Genomic DNA, 19,451 nt, shown 5'->3' with positions numbered 1-19,451 from the left:
ACAGAAACTTGTCAATAAGCCACACAAAGCAAGTGAAGCCAGCATGAGGTCTAAATAACCTTGATAAGAATGTTAATACCTGCCTCTTCAGGAAATGCTTCATTTGCTCAGTTTCATCAGTAAAAAACAGGCAAGTTTGGAGAGGTTCTTATCCTGGGTGTGCCCATTTCCTAAAGTTCTGCACCAACACCAGGGCTGCTGCACCAGCTGTGCCAGCACCCAGCATGTGAAGCTGATTGGCACTAAAATAAGAGAGAATTATCCAGCTGAGGTTCTCTGCAAATACCTGCCATCCTACTGGCCATAAACAAGGGCATGTGAATCTTCAGACTTGGATGCTTTTATGACTGTTCAAAGTTGTCCTTGGTTAAGCCTCTTGATATTTTGTCTTGTATTTTAAATACAGGCTTCCACTTTTAGCACTGAGAGTCTGACCTCAACTTTGCTTCTTGCTGCATTCTTTTTTTTTCTATTTTATGCTCATTCACTTCCTCAAGTGTTATAAACTGGGGCATTTTCTGAATACATTTGATTTAGATTTCAAATACTTAGTGGTTTAAAGTCAGAAAAACTATTTTACTAATTAGTAGTCCTTTTTTCCTGCTGAGAAATGTCATAGAAATGGGTAGGAATATTTTTGCTAAATATCAAAGGAGTTTTCCTGATTCAAGTGAAGGGCAAAAGTTTAACTCATAATGTATTTGAACAAGATGTGCAGAAAAGCCAGTGAGATTGGCTGTGTTGATTAGAGTGTGGTGTTCATAATGCCAAGGCATTATGGATTGATCCCCAAATGGGCCCATCCACTTAAGAGCTGGGCTCGATGATCCTTGTGGGTTCCCTTCTGTGATTCTCTGAAAAGCAAAAGTAAGGCCTATTTTTTCCACAAAATTGTGGATTACTAAAGTACAGTGGATAAGTGCCACTTCTGTGATGTAAAATTCATCATTAACACAGAAGGCTTAAAATGTGCTAAAAGTGGATACCAGGGGTGCAAGGACAACAGGAGAGTAGTGTTGAGATTTCAGTGACTTGTGAGGGAACTGGAGGAAAAGACAGGTTAAAAAAAATTAATGAAGTGCCAGTTGATTACAGTTACCCAAAGAAAGAGAAAAAAAAACTGGTACAAATATATTACTAGGTGAGCCCATTGAGTTATTCTTGTAATTTATGTTAATTCAGAATAAATTCATATTTTTGGCCAGGTCTTCAGAGCTACAGTCCTGTCTCCACGCAGAAGGCTTTGGTGCTGCTCATTGTCAGTCCTATGACCTTTACAATCTGGTCATCCAAGGATGAAAAGCTCCTAGCCCATTAAAAGGCTAATCTATGCCACAGAACAATTACAGGGTTTTTATTTCTTCTGTTGGCATCAGCCAGATTTCTCACTGATGGATTTCCTATGAGAAAGATAAAAATGGGAGACTTTTATTAGAAAGAAGTTATACTTTAAAAGTAAAGTGGAGAGCTGCAAAAAAATGCCAGAAAGAAAGAGCTGTAACTGACAGACTACTCTAGTTAGAATTGAGAGTTAGGAAAAAAAAACCAGTAAAGTGGGTGGAAAAGGAGTACAGTTCTAGTTTTATCAACTTAATTGATTTCCACCAGTCCTTTAGGAGGTTTAGAGATTTAGTTAGGGGAAGTGGAGAGAAAATCTTTATCAGCAATTTCATCCAGACACTTTTGATCAGGACACAAACAAAAAATAATCCAAAGTTAGGTGGAGTCAGTCTTATGAGAAAATCAGCTAGAAAATTAGATTTGGATATCTTTTGAAAATAACAAGGTTAATTCCTGTATTTACTTCTCCCAAAACATCTGACTGACATTGTAGGGATTAACTCTGCTTCTCTTTTGCTTCCCTGGAACACCAGCAAAGGAACAGTGATAGTATTGAGCTCCTCTTCATACAAGGAAAACAGATATGTCATGTACAAATGTTGAATTCTTTATGTCAGTGATATTTAACAATACTTACTAAGCATTGACAATACCTCAAACAAGAAATACAATCAGTAGCCAATTCCTATAAAAGGAATAGTGACAAAAAAAGGATGCAAATATCAAGATTAGGGTCGCAATGCTATATGTTATGCCATTTAATTATAAGTTTTACAATTAGTATCCATTATTTAGGCAGTAAAGGAAAGTCTAGAAAAATGTGTCAGTGCAGGATGTCTGTCAAAAATAGTGTGGCATGTTAAAGGCCAATGTTAAAGTGCACAGTGCTTTTAAAATCTTATAATTAATTTTCTTCATTTCCTGAGTTTTCACCAGTACCACCTGAATATTCAATTGAAATGACCAAGCAATTCCTTAATTACAGTATTACCTCCAGTTTCAAGGAAAATCTGTTTCCAGAACTCAAACAAAAGGAAATGTATGCCTTCCTTCAAAGGAAGACATTTTCCAAGTGTGAGACAGGCTAATATTTGTGTTTAAAATATTTTCAAACGGTTTTATGACCATTAATAACTGCACTTCATCCACACGCAGATCTCCCCAGGGGGGAAAAAAAAAGCCATCTGTTCCTTTCAACATAGTATTGTAATACTGTTTATATATGGTTCTAAGGAGATCCTTTCATAAGGTTAAAATCTTAGATTCATCACCAAATGTATTCATTTCTGTTCCCATTATCAGACCTCATTATATTTTTGGCACAAAGTGAAATGGGTCTATGAATTTTACAAGTACAATTTTTTCACTGATAATGCCCTGTAAATATAAATTTACATCAAGTATTGATCTTGTGATAATTCATTCTTAGACCAGAACAGCACTGATTAGAGTGGCCAATTCCATAAAATCAGTTGACTCCTACTCATAAATATCATGGGAGGTGCTATAATATTGCCTGTTTCTTACAGTAATTTATAACCAGTTTGGGAAGAAGAAAAAAAGTTGTTGTTAAACTTAACTGAGACCACAGTTACTGATGCTTTAAATTTCTGAGATGGCTTCCATTCAAATAGAGTGAAAATAGATTTAAAAAATGATGATGACACAGAAAATTATCATTTTGTCCTCTTGCAATGCTGAGCAGTGTATTTTTAGAAACCTTGTAACACATAATAAGAAATTATTGTCCTAATTTTACAGATGGAGATTTGGCCAAATCTGTAATTCCAACCATCTCCTTACCAGCCATCTCAAGCTACTGCTTCATTCCTGCTGAGCTGAACTGGCCACAAGAGAGCTTCTCCCAACCAGCCCATGAGGCAGAGCAAATCAGGTTAGGAAAGACCTTCCTTCACCACTACATGAGTTTGATTATCTGTAGGTGAAGCTGTTGCCACAAACAATATGATAACAGTATGCATTTCAGAGCCAGAAGTGTATTTGGGTTTTCCTGAGTTGGTGTCTTTTGTTTATAGTTATTTTGCACATTTCTGGTAAGTTCCTGTAACTTCCAACACCACCAGTCCCCGCAGGCAGTAATGTTTCAGCCCACCAAAAGCTGTGAACGAGGAAGGATGCCTCTCCATGCTGCAGGCTCGCATTTTCTAGGGCCAGGATGCACATCCTTGCAGCTGAAAATCTCCTGTTTGCCTCTCTCTCTGTGGATGTGAGGGTCCTGGGGCGACGCGAGGCGCATCAAACCGAGCTGGGACATTGACAGTCACTAGCCTGAAACCTGGCAAATTACACCTGGGCATAGCTACAGACCAAATACTGCCTCACAGAACTGGAGGGTTTTAAATTCCTCTCTGACAAAGGGTGTTTTCCTTGGTAATGGACATTGAAATATAATTAACAAGTTTTTATGACATTTGTGGCAAGATGAGGAGAATGCTGAGAAGTTGACCCACGGGGTACAAGTTCAAATCAAAATGTGACCCTGAAAGCCCTAGGCAACAAATTACAGGACTCTGGGAGATAATTTGTGGAAGAGTTTCATATAAATTTTACATGTTATTCTACACTTTGTGAGCCTTTTTTTTTTTTGGATATATTTTGAGATATGATATGGGAGCAATGATTGTATCTGGAATAAGGCAGCTGTTATTGTATTGTTGTGTTTTGCTTTAGCCTCACTGTTTAGTGGTTATCACTCCTCAGATCCTTCCTGTTCATTTCTTCTCTATCTCAAATCTGCTCAAAGAATAACTTCAAAATTCTATTTGCTTCCATTTCTCTCTTCCTTGAGGAAAAAGAAAGTAGAGTGGGAGCCAAACATATTTAGCACAGATGCAACATAATAGAAACTAAGCAATTTTATCCTTGATTTAAGGTGAAGAGGGGAAAAGGAAAAAAAAAAGAGGAAAGTTCTGAACGATATGCCTCTTTTGAAAACAATATTTATATCTAAAAATAAAACTATCCTTCAGTTTGAACAATTGAATCCCATAGTTGAGAACTTTTCTCAAAAAAGGGCTAGTTTTTGGAAATCTGTAAACCTTTTCCGAGGACAATATATGGTGCTTAAAGCACATTATGACTGCATAACGCTAATATAAATAGAATTATTTGTGTACAAAAATCTGTCATTGAAAAATCCCAAACCAAAGGGGCAACTCCTTTGGAAAAGCATTCCATGCTCCTCTTCAGCATGGCCTGGTTAAATCCCTGAATGTTTCAGTGCTGGTACATCTCTAATCCAAATACAATATTGCAAGGTACAGTGTAAAGCTATTAATGCAGAGTGCCATCACAGTAAGACAACAGGCAAAAAACATTTGAAAAATGTTGCCCCTGAATTTTAAACTGCCACAACCCACTGCCTTATATACAGCTATAAAATTCTGAATTAAAAGTATGTGCTTAATGGGTAGGGTTTAGAGTGTTTGTAAAATCACTCTATGGCAGAGAAACAGCTATTTTGCCCCATCTCCCCCTTAATTCACAGCTGCAATAGCTTACTTGAAAATTGTGCTGTGTGGCTGGACCAGACACAGGCATACACAAAATCCCAAACTTGATGACAATATCTAGTGGGCTCCAACTGCATCCTTGTGCATCTTACTCTCATCATTTCAATATAATGTAATATTTCTCTTTGAATTGCTAAATAATGATCTATAAAGTACCATTAAACCATTTACTTGAAGCTAATAAAATAATTCACTTTTAAAAAATTCCTAGTTAGCAGAATACAGGTGTGCCTGGCAAAAGGTAAAATCAACCCATTTGTTAGTTTGCTTTTTATTTAAACATTCTGATATCATTTTCTGATTTCTAAACATAAAAATGCACCTTTCAAATACACGTCTTCTTTGGTCAGGAGGACATAGTGTCAGTAAAACTAAAAATCATCACATCCAAATTCCAGTTTTGTATAAACAAGGTGTTAGTCATGCAAGATTTACATACAATGTCTGGGCTTTTTTTTTGCTAATGCTGCAGCCTTGTGAAAAAGTAAGAAAAAACAATTTTATTTATCTGTGTAGTTTGCTAAGTAGTGTTCTTCCAGAATTCTGGAAAAAAAGAATAAGAAAAGAAATATCCATAAACAATCGAACATTTATTTTGTTACTCCCTCATTGTGAGTGAAAATCATGAGATAAAACAATCAGACAAAAAAAAGCCACAAAAACAACAACAAAACACAAAAAGCCCCCATGAAAAAACAAACCAAAAAAAAACCCAAACCAAAACAAAACCAAAAGCAAAACAAAAAACTAAAAAGAAAAAGCACCACCACAAATTCCCCAGGTCCCTGAAAAAAAACTGGAAAGGAAAACTAGACTCTGCATTCACCTGTTTTTCATCCAATCAGGCAATGTCATACAACAGTAGCAAAAACTGCTTTGAGAACTTCTGGAATTGCTTTTTCACTGCATTAATGAAGAATATTATGTTGCTTTTAAAAAAACCCACAAAACACAAAAAACAAAACAAACAAACAAGTAAACAAAAACAAAACAAAGCAAAGAAACCCCCCAAAAAACCAAACAAACCAAACAAAACCAAAGTCCATGATATATAATCTTACACTTCATTCTTTGATGCTTACTCTAATTCCATTGACACTGGAAATAACACAAAAGTTCTTGACTCAGTATAAAATAAAGTTCATCAGTTCAACATTGCAACAATATTTGGGACTCATACATGCACACAAAATAATTATTTTTTCCAAATAATAATAATCTTAGTCTCAGAGAAGTATTCTCCCTAATGACCATTAGAAGCCAGTTAGGCTGCCTACCAGTTTGTATTTAGCTCCAGCTTGATTGTCTATTTTTAAGAAATAGGATTACATGAAAACTGAGACAAAGTTAATTTCCTTTGTTATGTATTCATAGAACTTTATATTAATAGCAACTGGTCCTTCTGTTTTTTCTTAATGCTACTCAGAAAAGATGCTGGATCCATTCTTTCATTATTCTTTTTTTTTTTCTTTAGATATAGATTTAACGGCCAGTTCCTGAAATGGCATATGGGTTGGTCTAGGTACCTACCTAGTCAGATCAAAAATTAGCTTTTTGTAGATCTTAGCATGCAATTGTGAATGTTAATTATTTCCAGTGTTTTGAGCTTCATACAAATAAAAGATGTTTAGCATCTCGTGGAATGGTGTTATCTCGTACACAAAATTTGTTAGTCTAAAATCTCCACAGAAGGTTGCCACTTACATGATTCCTTCTAACATTTGCCAATCATAATTAAAATAATGTTTGCAACAAAATGGTGGTTACTGAATTGATTTGATTGCCTAATCTTGCATCCCCCATAATAGTGTTGGAGAAGTGTGTCTGTAATCAGACTCATGACAAATTTAACAGTAAGACTTTCTGCTAAGTGTTTCAGTCTCTGTTGTGTGCAGCTGAGGGGTTTTTTCAGAGTATTTTTTTTTTGGCTTATGGTATCTTTGACTGCTTTCTTTTTTCCATTAATCTTTCAGCAATCCAGGCAGATGCATTTCTGTATAGTACTTCTGCACGCTTAGTCTCTTGACCCTGAAACACAGATATGCTGCAAAGTAGAATTATGTTATGGTTCCAAGAAACCCAGATCTTCCTGAGGCAGGACATTGAGGGCAGCTGAGCTGTGGTATGGCTGAATCCTTTACAAGTTTCAGATGGTAAATATTTAACTACTCCCCTTTGTTGTCCTTCTTGCTGCTTTTAGCAATATTTCCAAGAGTGATATTGTCATTCATACAGCAGAAGGCTGTGACTAATTTGTACCACCTTTTCCATTTTCTGTTTCCCTCTCAGTTTGAGAATACTGACTGCAGGCTGTTAAAAGGTCATGTTACCAAATCTCTTTCAGCTGTCATAAAAACCTGTAAAGGTATCAAATTTATTTTGTCTTTTTATGAAAACACTGATAACGTCTACTAATAATCATAGCTGTTTGTTTAGAAACACAGGGTTCTCACTATAGTTTTTGGCATTAATGGACACTATGTTCTACTTAGTCAAATTAAATAAAACCTCTTCCCTGAACGATGTGCTATGCAACAATCATTAAGGGCAAATCCCTTGGACAGTTTAGGGAGTGTGGCATTTGGGCATGATTTAGAGGAGTCTATACAGACAAAATTGTAGAAAAAACAGAAACTTAGACCTTGCAGAAGTCAGGAACAGGAGCTCATTTTCTTTGCCATGGGTTAAATGCTCCTGCTGAAGAGGTGGTAGGTTTTACAAAAATGTAAGGGAGAAAAATCTATATAATCCCAAGGAAGTTTATGCCTCAAGTATTGTCCCAATATTTAGACAAACCCTGGATAATGTGCTCTGGAAATGCCCTAAGCTGGATTACCCTTTGTAATGACAAGAAATCCATCCTGCTGTTCATCCTTAATTCCTATCATCCCCCGCTGCACTGTTCCTGCTCTTTCCCTTCCTTATTCACAGGAGCAGTAAGCTGTTGTATTGGGTTTCCATGGCCTGGTTTGGGTGGCAGGGTGGCTACAGAGGTGGCTTCTGTGAGGAGCTGCTGGAAGCTTCCTCCATGTCTGGCAGAGCCAATTCCTGATGGCTCTGAAGATGGACCTGCTGCTGGCCAAGGCTGGGACAATTTAGAAATGCTGCTAATGCCTCTGTGATAACAGATTTAAAAATAAAGAAAAATAAAATTATTGTGCAGATGAAGCTGCAGCCAGAGAAGAGTGGGGTGAGGACATGTGAGAGGAAGAGCCCTGCAGACACCAGAGTCAGTGGAGAAGGAGGGGAAGGAGGTGCTCCAGGCACCAAAGCTGAGACTCCCCTGCAGGCCATGATGAAGACCATGGTGAGGCAGCTGTGCCTCTACAACCCGTGGAGATCCATGGGGATGCAGAGATCCACCTGCAGCCCATGGAGGAGCCCCACCCCAGAACAGACAGATGCCTGAGACAAGGCTGTGGTCCTGTGAGAGGCCCATAGAGGCAGGAGCCCACACTGGAGGAGCCTGTCCTTGAGGGACTGCACTCCATGGAAGAGTGACCATGCTGCAGCAGCTTGAGGTGGGATGCTGCCCATGGGATGGACTCACATTGCAGCAGTTCACAGGGAGCTGTTGCCTGTGGGATGAACCCACAATGGAGAAGTTCATGGAGAACTGTATCCTGAGGGAGGGATCCCTCTGTGGAGCAGAGGAAGGACTCCTCCTGTCCCTGAGCAGCAGGAGAAACACAGTGTAATGACCTGACTATAACCCCCATGCCATGTCTCCACACACTGCTGGCGAGGAGGTAGAGATAGGGAGGAGGGAGGGGTGGGGGAAGCTGTTTTTGAGGGCTTATTTCACTTGTTATTATCCTGCTTTGATTTTGTTACCAATAAATTAATTTTATATCTCTAATTAGAGCCTGTTTTGCCCTTGATGGCATTTGATGACTGATCTCTCCCAGTCCTTAGCTCATCCCATGAACCCATTAAATTTTCTCTGCCCTGTCCATCTGCAGAGGGGAGTGAGAGAATGGCTTTGGTGGGTGCCTGGAATCTGAGCAGTGTCAAACTTCTACAGCTATCTAGCATAACAAAGCAGCAAGCAAAGCAGTTCCCTTTGAGGAATAATTGAACCTTGTTTTCTATTTATCTGTGTACTTCACAAATTCTCCCTGGTACAATTTCAAATTTAATCTATTTTGGTTATGATTTTCCTGATGAAAGAATGCAAGTTTAGAGTTTGTCCTTTGACAGACTTGGAATCATTTGTTTCAGATGATGAATGGCATGTTTTGTCTTTTGCTGGTTGTTTTTTGCAGTGATTGATGCCCAAAAGCTCCCTGGACAGAATAATTTAGAAGTAAAGATTCTGCAGACCAATATTTAAGCTAAAATGACAAACAGAACGAGTACAGTTACTAAAACAAAAATAACCAAAAAAGGAAGAGAACTATGAGATGTTTTGTATTCTTTTATCTGTGAACTATAAGACTTCAAATCTTTTGTTGGTCCTATTCAATAAGGCATCTAAGCTGTGCCAGAAATGCTTAAAGTAAAACACACATATGACTTTCTCAATGTTATAAAAAATCTCATCTCAAATGATAAAAATATTTGGCCTTTCTTTTCATCCCTGTTCCATGCTCTGTTTCAAAGGAGTTACTGTCTGGACTCATCTTCAATCACTGGGCACAATTATTACAGTACTCTTTCTACTAAAAATAAATGGTTCAGAAGAAATGTCATAGTCTGGTGACCCAGGCAAGGACAAATGAAATGTTTTTCAGAGTGACCATTAACTATAATTTCTATTATATATTGTATTTTGGACCTCTTCAGTAAACAAATATTTTTATATCAGCAATCTAATCATTATCAAAGTCCCCTTGAAGCCTCAGAGAAACTTATTAGCAAAGGATTTATGGGAATTTCGAATTGTTTTCAGAAAGGTGCATCACATTTGCAGCTGGGACTCAGCATGCAGAACAGCTGTCCTGACAGAGTCCATGTACTAGCACGATGACATCCTGCCAGCTCTTTAAAACATTAAAGCATCTGGTTCACATTTAATTTTTGGACTCAGATGACTTATCTGCATTGCATTTTACTGTAGGGTATTTCATTCATTATTTATTATACATAGGTGTTAAAAAGACCAGAAACTTTGTGTGTGCCAAAACCCCTCACTGGCTGATTGCAGGGCAACCCACCAACATACATTTTTGGTAAATCAAGTAGATTAAAAAACCAAAAGCAGCGTTCCCTGAATTTATGAAAAACTGATTGAGCCGATTAAATGCCTGAAAAATACTGAATTTCTTACTGGAAAATTGCCATTACTGTTCTACTAGTACTCAGACAACTTACAGTGAATATCTGAGCTGAACACATCACCAGCTCTGAAACTCCTTTCCCCTGTCACGGGCATAATGTGATGCTAACAGCAGCCAACTCATGTCAGCCTGCGTTTGTTAAAAGCGAATGATCAGCGTGAAATACTATAATTTCCTAATTTTATTTTTGAGGGCATGTGTATGGTACAGAAGAATGAGTAACAGCCTGTTGCCTCATCACCTGTTGCCTCATAAATCTGAAGACTATTTCCAGTTCCAGTTACATAGAAAGATGCATTTCAGATCAAGTAATTCCATGAGCAAAATGGCGATGTAATGGAATTCGAGTTTTGCAAGTGCCACATTTTGCACTGTTTACAGATATAGACAAAGTGCTTGGAAGAAACAGGGATTTGAAAACTAGATCTCCAGCTTGTAGAGAACAGAACAACCTTATGTTAGAAGATTGGCAACTGAAATACAAAAAAAATTCTTTAGCAGCAACACTTTGAGATCATCAGGTGACCCTACCATGGCAGGGGATTGGGAACTACATGGTCTCCAAATTCCTTTCCAACCTTTTCTATGGTTCTATCCACAGTGAAACAATTTCTTGAAGAACCTTAAGCAAATTGTTTTGTTATTTTGCTACAGCAGTGTAGCAGAGATGGTTGTGTAGCAACATTATATTGATTTTCTTATATTCCCATGACAGGAACCCTTAAATTCCATACTATGGATACCAGTTTCCAAACCTCTCCCAACATAATTAAAGATGATTAAGACATGATCTTTTTATTATTCTTAAATTATTAAAAATCATTAGAAAAACATAAAATTTCAAAATTATTGCAAAATGCTGAATGCAGTTGTATTTTCCAAGTTTATGACATGGGGTTTTATAAGTGTTTGGTCTTCCTTCCAGAGAGAACTCAGTTCAACAAAGGCTATATAGAAGAACTGTTCCCTTTTTTTGTCATGTAGCACATGAATTTCAATCATTAAGATGATTCCAAATTATTTTACTTTTTTTTATTCAAAACCAGAATTAAAATTAGTATCTAATTAATATGAATAAATTTAATTTTATATTTAATATATGATGCATCGCGATAAACTGCAAACAATGGCAATTTTTAGGAAACATTATGCATCATAAATTTCAGGAATATGCATTTCCAGGGACACAGATCTCTCCAGCTGTATTGCTGGGAGATATTAAACTGAGTATAGTGTTTTAAACAGATATTTTAAAGTTCTTAAAGGAAAAAATGTTTATTTTGGTAGAAGAAAATATAATCTGAAGGTGCAATTCACAAATAGCCTTCACTCAGCAGTATCATATGAATGACTAGAACAGCAGAAGATCAAGATGAGATTTTTCCAGTGTGTTCATACAATATTGAACTCCAGCATGACTTTTGAGTCATGAACATACTTCTCAAAGGACAGAGCTCTTTTTTCTTCTGCTTTTGAGGATCAATTGCCCACAAAATTTTCTAGTTATTTTGTTCAGGCTGTAGGAAAATACAGGGAATTTTTTTTACCAAACCTTGATGACTTTGGGGTTTTTCTATATTTCTGAACCATTTAACGTTTTTACCAGAGCTTCCTGAATTAACCCTGTTTATTTAAAAAAAAAATAAAATAAATAGGATTGATGAAAGGAAATAGAGATGTAGATGCTATGGGACAAAAAATGTGACCAGCAAGTGATTTTGCTGTTGCATCTTCCTCTGAGGAATCCATGAAGAGCCATGCTGATGCTCTCCCTGGAATGCACCACTCCCCCTTTCAATTCTGCTCTGACAAAAAAGTGTTTGAATGGCTGCACAAACTTCTTTAGGGAATGGAAGGCAACAAGGAGGAAAGAAAGAGACACTTCTACTGATCTTTCTCCAGAACAAAACAAATCAGAAAATTATTCACTTTTTAATAGAATTATCTCTGCTATGAACCTTTTGTGAAGAACTGTTTGAAGGCCAAAGTGTTGTGTGTCAAAGCGGTAAAATTCCTGACAGGAGACATTACGGTGGTTGTTAATTGCCAAAGGGCTTTGTACAGGCAGCTCTTGGAAAATATATACACAGGCAGCATCCCTGTTACTGTCATGGCTGTATAAAATTTATTGACCCTTAGTTGTTAAAAGCCCTGTGATCCAGAGCCTGTTATCTGTGTCCAGACAGGAATAAAGCAGAGATGTGGTTGTGCCTTTAGGCTGATGAGCTGCAGGGAAGCTGGCAGGAGCAGAGCTCAGGAGTGATGTCTCCCCTGTGCCCCTACATCAGTGAGCAGGATGAGTGCTCTGGAGGAAATCAGTGTGGGCTGGGTCCTCAGCCAGGAAAGAAAACATATGATGTAGAAGTACCTACAGAATCATATATACTCCTTTGATGCAAACCCTGGGATTGGGCATGATTTAGGATTATGTTTCCCCAGCTAAAGCCAAGATATTGTTTCATATTGAGAAAAAAAATTATGCATAGGAACTTTGGAATTAAATGGTTCCATAGTGTTTTGATAGTTGTTATGGTAAGAAGCAAAGGAAACACTACAGAGATGCACAATTCACATAAATTCTGAGATGCCACTGTAAATAATTCCACTGTGATCCCACTGAAACTGCAGAGCAAATAATATATATCTCCTAGAATTTATTATTGGTATTTGTACTGGCCTCAGGAAAATAGTTCAGATGCTCAAGTTGTCTTGTGTGTTCCCTCTCCTCAACCCAATACAGGTGCTTTGACAATTCAGTTTTCAATTCAATTTTCCCAAAATAAACATTAGGAGAGTTAAATCTAAACTACGTAGGTAAACTTAAAAGTTAAAATGTTTAAAACTTAGGAAAATGAAACAACTATTTAACCCAAGGTTTTGAGTTTTAGGAAATTTCCTTTCTTATTTCAAAACATATATCCTTCATTATTGCTGTTGGTACCATTCCTACTGTGCTGATTTATCAGTTGTTTTATGTGCCCTCTGTTTGGGACTGGAATTATCCTACATTCCTACATTCAAAGACTGAAAGCTTTTCTTGACACTTAGCTCCTACCATGATGCTACTGAGCCTAACTTGCCTGGTTTCTGCTTTGCACAGGGCAAGTAGTCTTGTTGCACACAAAATTAATAGAAAGTACTGCAGAGCTAATAGAGTCCCTAATTTCTCAATTTTAGCACAGCTAGCTAATTAAAATTTTAAATAAAAGAAAGAAAAAAAAATGAGAATTTTTTCTTTTTTTCCCTATGACAGATTTCAGATTTCTCTGGAGTTATTTCAATCACCTGATAAAAGACAGAACCTCAGGTGTTCTCATTTGGACTTTCTTTGTTCCATGCTTTCCCCTCTACAATCCCTTGATCTTTGGCCAGCACTGAAGAGCCAGCTCTGGGAAGCTGGTGGCTGATGCCAGACTTCATAAATCTTCCCACTGAAGTCTACTGAGCACCAAGGACTACGGTAAGTCAAAAACCCACATTAAATCTTTGCTTTCCTGATTGTGCCTTTACAGAATGTGTCATGAAAGCACAATGCATTTCCTGAGACAGAAGCACCTAGTGCCATGGTAAACATCCTTGGGTATCCCACTCAGCTTCCCTCTCAAGTTCTGGTACAGCATCAATCTGCTTTGATTTTACTTTGTTAGCATCCTACAACAGAGATCTCAGGGACAGCAAGTGATGTCAAAAGACATCCTGCATTTGGACAACTCAATCAACTCAAAGTTTGTTGTTTCATAGCATGGATTGGTGAAATAACAGCATTACACTTTAAGGTCTTGTTATGGATGAAATGGAATATGAATTTTAAGTGGATCCCAGTAATTAAGGATATATTAGGTTCTTGATAGTCAAACCAAAATGCAAATGGGCACTTTTATTTAGCCTGGTTGGTGCACTGCTAAGTCACCATCCAAATTCATACAGAAACCACCCCCTCACTAATAATATTTTAAAATTATTTAGCTATACATTCACTTTCAGGTGTCTATCCTTTTGCCTCAGTGTTGCATTCAGCCTTTAGGGTGACCATCTGGATCCCAAAATCCACAGTACCCATCAAGGAATTTGGAGGGGAATCAACTTATTAGTAGCATCCCAAGGGCTTTGCTGGGATGAATGTGACATTTATGGTGAAGTTTCTTACTCTTCAGTATTGGATCTCCCCAGGACTACTTTCTTTCATGTTTTCTCCAAGCAGTTTGCTTACTTGTTATGTTTTAACCCTGCTGGATCCCAGATACAGCTTGACGTTCCTCACCACTTTACTGTTCCAGATACACAACAGCATCCCACAGCCCCAGCTATCACTTTTTCTGTAGAGACCATAGAGGTTTTCTAGATCTTGATCACATTTTTTTATGGATGGAGGTAAGTTTGAACAAAGCGGGTGGTAATCTTGTGACAGAAAGACAAATCCTGGCAGAGCAGAAATAAGTTAAAATGAACTCTAGTCAAGGAGAGTCCCAGCAAGTCCTGAGGCCAGTGCTGGTGAGTTAGAACTCATCATGTAGTGTCATTTCCCCTGAGCTGCAGCTGCAGCCAGCTCCAGAGTCTTGACCAACTTTCATTTTGTCTGATCTCTCCATGGCCTTTAAAACCAGAAAATTGGGCTTTTGTTGCTGTAAGAGCACTGGCAGATGGAGAAACAGATAAAAAGTGGTCAAAGGCAGAGAAAAACTAGGAGTGAAATGAAGTGAAAAAAACGTTCAAGGGATTTTTGACACCTGTAAAGCATGAGAAAGGCTCAAGACTTTATCCAGTTTAGTCTCAAAGTCATATGGGCACATATTTACACATATCCACATAAAAAATGCATGCATATATCTGTGAGTTTGATACGAACCTACTGCATGTACTTCTTTGAAGAAAAAAAAGGGTTTATTTTCTGAACTCAACAATGGAATGTTTTCCTATTTGGAATATGAAATACAAATCACACTTATTGCCAAAAACATTTGACGTCTCCTTGTGTTTTATGTTTATGTTCTCTGAACATAAACCAGAACCCCAGATATCATACTTTTATGGATGTACCTGAAAAGATGAGTTCTATAGGTTAGAGTGTTTGTTTGTAATACAGCATCTTGTTGCTGTAATAGTCTATCTTTATTCTTCTATATTCTACAGGAAAACAAGAAAATTTATTATATTTGTGACTTGCAAATTATGTATTCTTTAAAAAATTGCTTAAAACGTGCAGTTCTAAAATACTTGATACAAAATTCATATAAAAATGTGTATAGGTTCATATCTGCATAGGGAATCCTGAATCAGATTATATTGCTGAGATTGTGTATGAAAGCAATTTATGTGCAAAAACAATTACATTCTGGTAGATTAGTATTTTCTGGCAGATTAATAAGAAAAGAATTATCTTACCAAAATATGTTTTTTTAATATATATATGCACACATATGTGAAGACTGCTTATATTTATTTCTTCATGGAGATGTTCCAAATGCTGGAGCGCTTTAATAAAACAGGAACAAACTGGCAGTGGAAGCTTTTAATTAACAGAGAAAGCAGCAGTTTAGCAAGCATTCTAAAACCTGTAGAGCTCCATGTTCTTAAATCTAATTTATGTACACATTTAAGTATATACTTATTATGTACAATTTGAGTACTTAACTGCTTAAAACACTTTGTACAGGCTGTAGCAGCATTTTGCCAAATATTTTAGCTGCAAGCAGTGTTACGTATTTGGACTTCAACTATTTGATTAAATGAACTAAACAACACAAGAAAAGCAGAAACTGAAACCAGGCCTATGTGTTTTTTCCAGACTGGTGCTGATGAGTGCCAGCATGGCAGCGTTCATACTTCCATTTGTCTTCCCTTAATGACAGCAGAAAAAGATACTCTGTAAGGAGATGCTTTTAAAATGTCACCAAGAAAAGAATCATCAGGGCCTTTTCTTTTGTACAGCAATGCTTTATTTGAAAAAGAAACTCGGGGTATGTTGTCTTTAAAAAGAAATCAGTAGGTTTTCCCCATTCCCTGGACTGTAAATGCAGAGTACATTTACTAGGAATGAAGTATAGGCACAGCCTCTGGAGTGCCACTGTCCCACAGCTGGCTGGGAGCGTTGGTGGAGTCATGGAGATGTATCTGCACGTCTGTGCAACATGTGGTACCACTGCACATCAGTACACTACAGTGATCCCACATTTACTTGTATTTTTGGAAAACATTTTCCTGTGTAACAGCATTGCCTTCTAAAATGCTCATTGTTTGGGAAGTATGCCAATAGAAGGGCAAGATGGACAAGCGAGTCTTCTGGCTGTAGTACTTGGGTAGGATATTTAAAAATCATGCATCTGGACATGAATAAGTAAACAAAACACCCAATCTAAGGATATAGAGTTCAGTGAAATATTTCTTATATCAAAATTTACCACATTATGACACAAAATCTGAGTTTTACTTTACCTTACTCCTGCAAATTGGCTTTGACTAATAACTGACCTTTTATTTACACCCATTTAGTTTTTTAGATGTCTGTAGTGTGCAGTTAAAATGAGTGAAAGACGAACTCTAGCGTACCTGTGATTTATTCACTAATAGATGAAAACATGTAAAGCAATATTTAATCCATTATTAAGAAGAATATTAGCCAGAGTTAACATATGGAACTAAAATTCTTCAATTAAAATCTCCCAGAAATGCCATGTGGTTTTAAATTTTTTTCCACACCTGATTCAATAACACTAATGAAAGGCACCTTCTATTAACTAGCTTATAATTTTATCCATTATTATCCAGTGACCATAATTTTATCCCTTGAAAGGGAAAATTTAGATGCAGACAGGAGAAGGGTGGGGAACCAACCCCAAAATAATGAAAATAAAATGAGTCAGACTGCATGAGTGTAAATCTCTAATTCAGACTTCCTTTCCTAGCATGGACTTTCCTATGATAGTTTCTATAAAGCCATGGGATGATTCCACACTAGAGCCACAAAAGGCAGCGTGCCTCCTCTGGGTCTCACTGATCCTTGGCTCTATCAAGCTGGTGTGTGCATCAGAACAAATCACCACTTCACTAGAAATTAAAGAGGGACAGATTTGAGCAACAGAAAAGCAAATGTGGATGAAATTCAGATCAGAAAGCATAATTACCCACGTTTACGGTTCTTTAGAAAACTCATCTGAGTAGTCCCAGCTGAAAGTAAGGGAAAGGCTGAAGGCTTCATTTCAGAGACAATAACCTGTGTGCACTGATCCTTACAGTGATAGTGAGAAAAGGTGGCAACAAAGGCATGTGATACCTGCGAAAAACATGAAATGGCACTCACAGAACAATAGAAACCTAAACAGGGACTAGGGCAAGGCTGACTTTAACCACATAACACTGAGACTGAAAATGGAAGAGCACTACATGGAAACATATTTTGTTTTCTGTAAAGGGATTCAAATTCCTAACATGAACACCAGCTTTCACTAAAGGTTACAATGTGTCCAAAAGCAGAACAAATGAAGATGCAAATCTCCAAACATCAAGCTGGCTTTGAAGTCATTTCACTTTCCTCCTCCACAGAGTTTTCTTCAAAATTCCATATTTTCACACGGGGCTACTGCTGTGTTTTCCGTACCTCAGAGGACAAAACGCAATACTCCAGATCCCTTAAAAAGGCATCTTCGTATTTATAAAAGTTGGTTTTAATGCAATAAATTTCTTTTCCTTCACTGTTCACAAGCCCAGTGGGAAGCAGAGCCACAAAGCCTCCTTTTGTCACTGAAAACATGCCTTGGGCAACCTCTGCACTGCTGCCACAGCCTCTGTGATAGGTTTGAGATCCCAGAACCAGGGCTACATTATTGTGCCTCTACATTCAGGACATCAGGAGTAGGTATTTCACAGGCAGTTGATTTAGCTCTGAAGAGAGGTGCAGAAGCTCTGCTTGCATTAAAGGCTGAGGTTCCCACCAGGGTGTCACTGTCTGTAACTCCACTGTGATTAGAGTATGGAGTATTTTCCTCCTTTGTGGATGCTTTACTGACAAGCTTTTCTTCAAAACCTTAGGGAGGTACACTCCAATTACTATTTGGAATGTAGTTGCTAAGGTAGCATGGTTTAAGACATAACTATAATGTTCTCAGTGTATGAAAAATAACACATCTGTCTAAAAAGATTAACCTGAGTTGAACCAAGTGCGTGAAAACTAGGAGTTTTTTCTCCCAAATACAGTGATTTATTTCTTCCTCAGGATAGTTTTGTTAACTAAATGGAAGTATATCTTCCAAACAGCCAGGCTGCATTGCTTTCTTACTCAAGTTTTTGTTATTTTTCATTAAATATTAAAAGTATCACCTCCTGCATAATTTCTTCAGATATTTGTTCCTTCTGCAAAACCCCTTATTTATTTGTTAGTATTTTACTATAAAAAACAAAAAAGACATAATAGTATAATAATTTGCAATAATTTTATTATAGAATGCTGTTTTCACATAATAAACTGCATTTCATAGCTTAGCAGAATTGGCAGGGTAAACAGAATTGGCAGGTGTGATCAATCCCAGTTAACTCAACATAATATGAAATTCCATTAGGGAAAGATGCAGCCTAAAGAGAGGACATCTAAATCATACTCAGGGTCTCCAAGACAAGACTCATTTATGACATTCTGGCTTAGCAAAAGCTCCTTTGAACACCCGTGAGAGGGCTAGAGTTTTTTGTAGGATTTTGTTGAGTCAAAGGAAGAGATTTAAAGTTTTAGAGATAGGAGACAAAAGTTGGTAGGTTTTGTAAAGAGCTTTCTGAGAGGAAGTTTGCCACTGCAACTGGATTTTTTACTTTCTTTTATTTGAAGCTTCTAAAGGAGGAAGTGCTTATCTTGAGGGGTTCATGTACACACTCCCAGAAATCTCTTACATGTAATTATTCTTTCCTAGTGCTATATCTTTGTAGAAATGCATTAACTTTCCCTATTCTTTTTGCACTGCAACTTGGACTGGCTTAATAAAAAAAAAAATCCCTCCTGCTGGGTTTTAACACTTGAAAAACTTTATTTCCCCAAACAACCGTCCTCTGAAACATCATTTCTTAGAAAATTTTATAAACATAGACTTACAAACTACACTGAGGACCAGAATCTCTAAAGAGTCCCTAATCCTCCATTTCTAAAAATTTAAGTGGGTTTCTATTCATTCATGCTACAATTCTCTAATTGGGCAAGAATGCAGGGAGCTTGTAGCTATAATGTTTGCTTTACAAACACCTCTTGAGGCTTCCCACTGACTAAACTACTAGTGCTACACCTGCTGCACAACAATGGCAGGTTCAGATGACACAATAT

At 37.4% G+C, this 19,451-nt stretch overlaps 1 long non-coding RNA gene across 2 annotated transcripts in view; it reads left to right on the top strand.

Annotated features, from left to right (window-relative positions):
- The window catches only part of LOC131579349 (uncharacterized), a 70,775-nt gene that overhangs the window by 31,174 nt on the left and 20,150 nt on the right, over positions 1-19,451 (top strand). For both annotated transcript variants that reach the window (XR_009277683.1, XR_009277681.1), the window contains 3 exons: positions 3,103-3,235; positions 6,848-7,027; positions 13,407-13,613. This is a non-coding gene — a long non-coding RNA (uncharacterized LOC131579349). The remainder of the gene's footprint in view (positions 1-3,102; positions 3,236-6,847; positions 7,028-13,406; positions 13,614-19,451) is intronic.

Source organism: Poecile atricapillus, chromosome 4, assembly GCF_030490865.1.
Source record: "Poecile atricapillus isolate bPoeAtr1 chromosome 4, bPoeAtr1.hap1, whole genome shotgun sequence".
Classification (NCBI taxonomy): Eukaryota; Metazoa; Chordata; class Aves; order Passeriformes; family Paridae; genus Poecile; species Poecile atricapillus.
The sequence above is the reverse complement of the archived record's forward strand: the minus strand, read 5'-3'. Positions and strand labels throughout refer to the sequence as shown.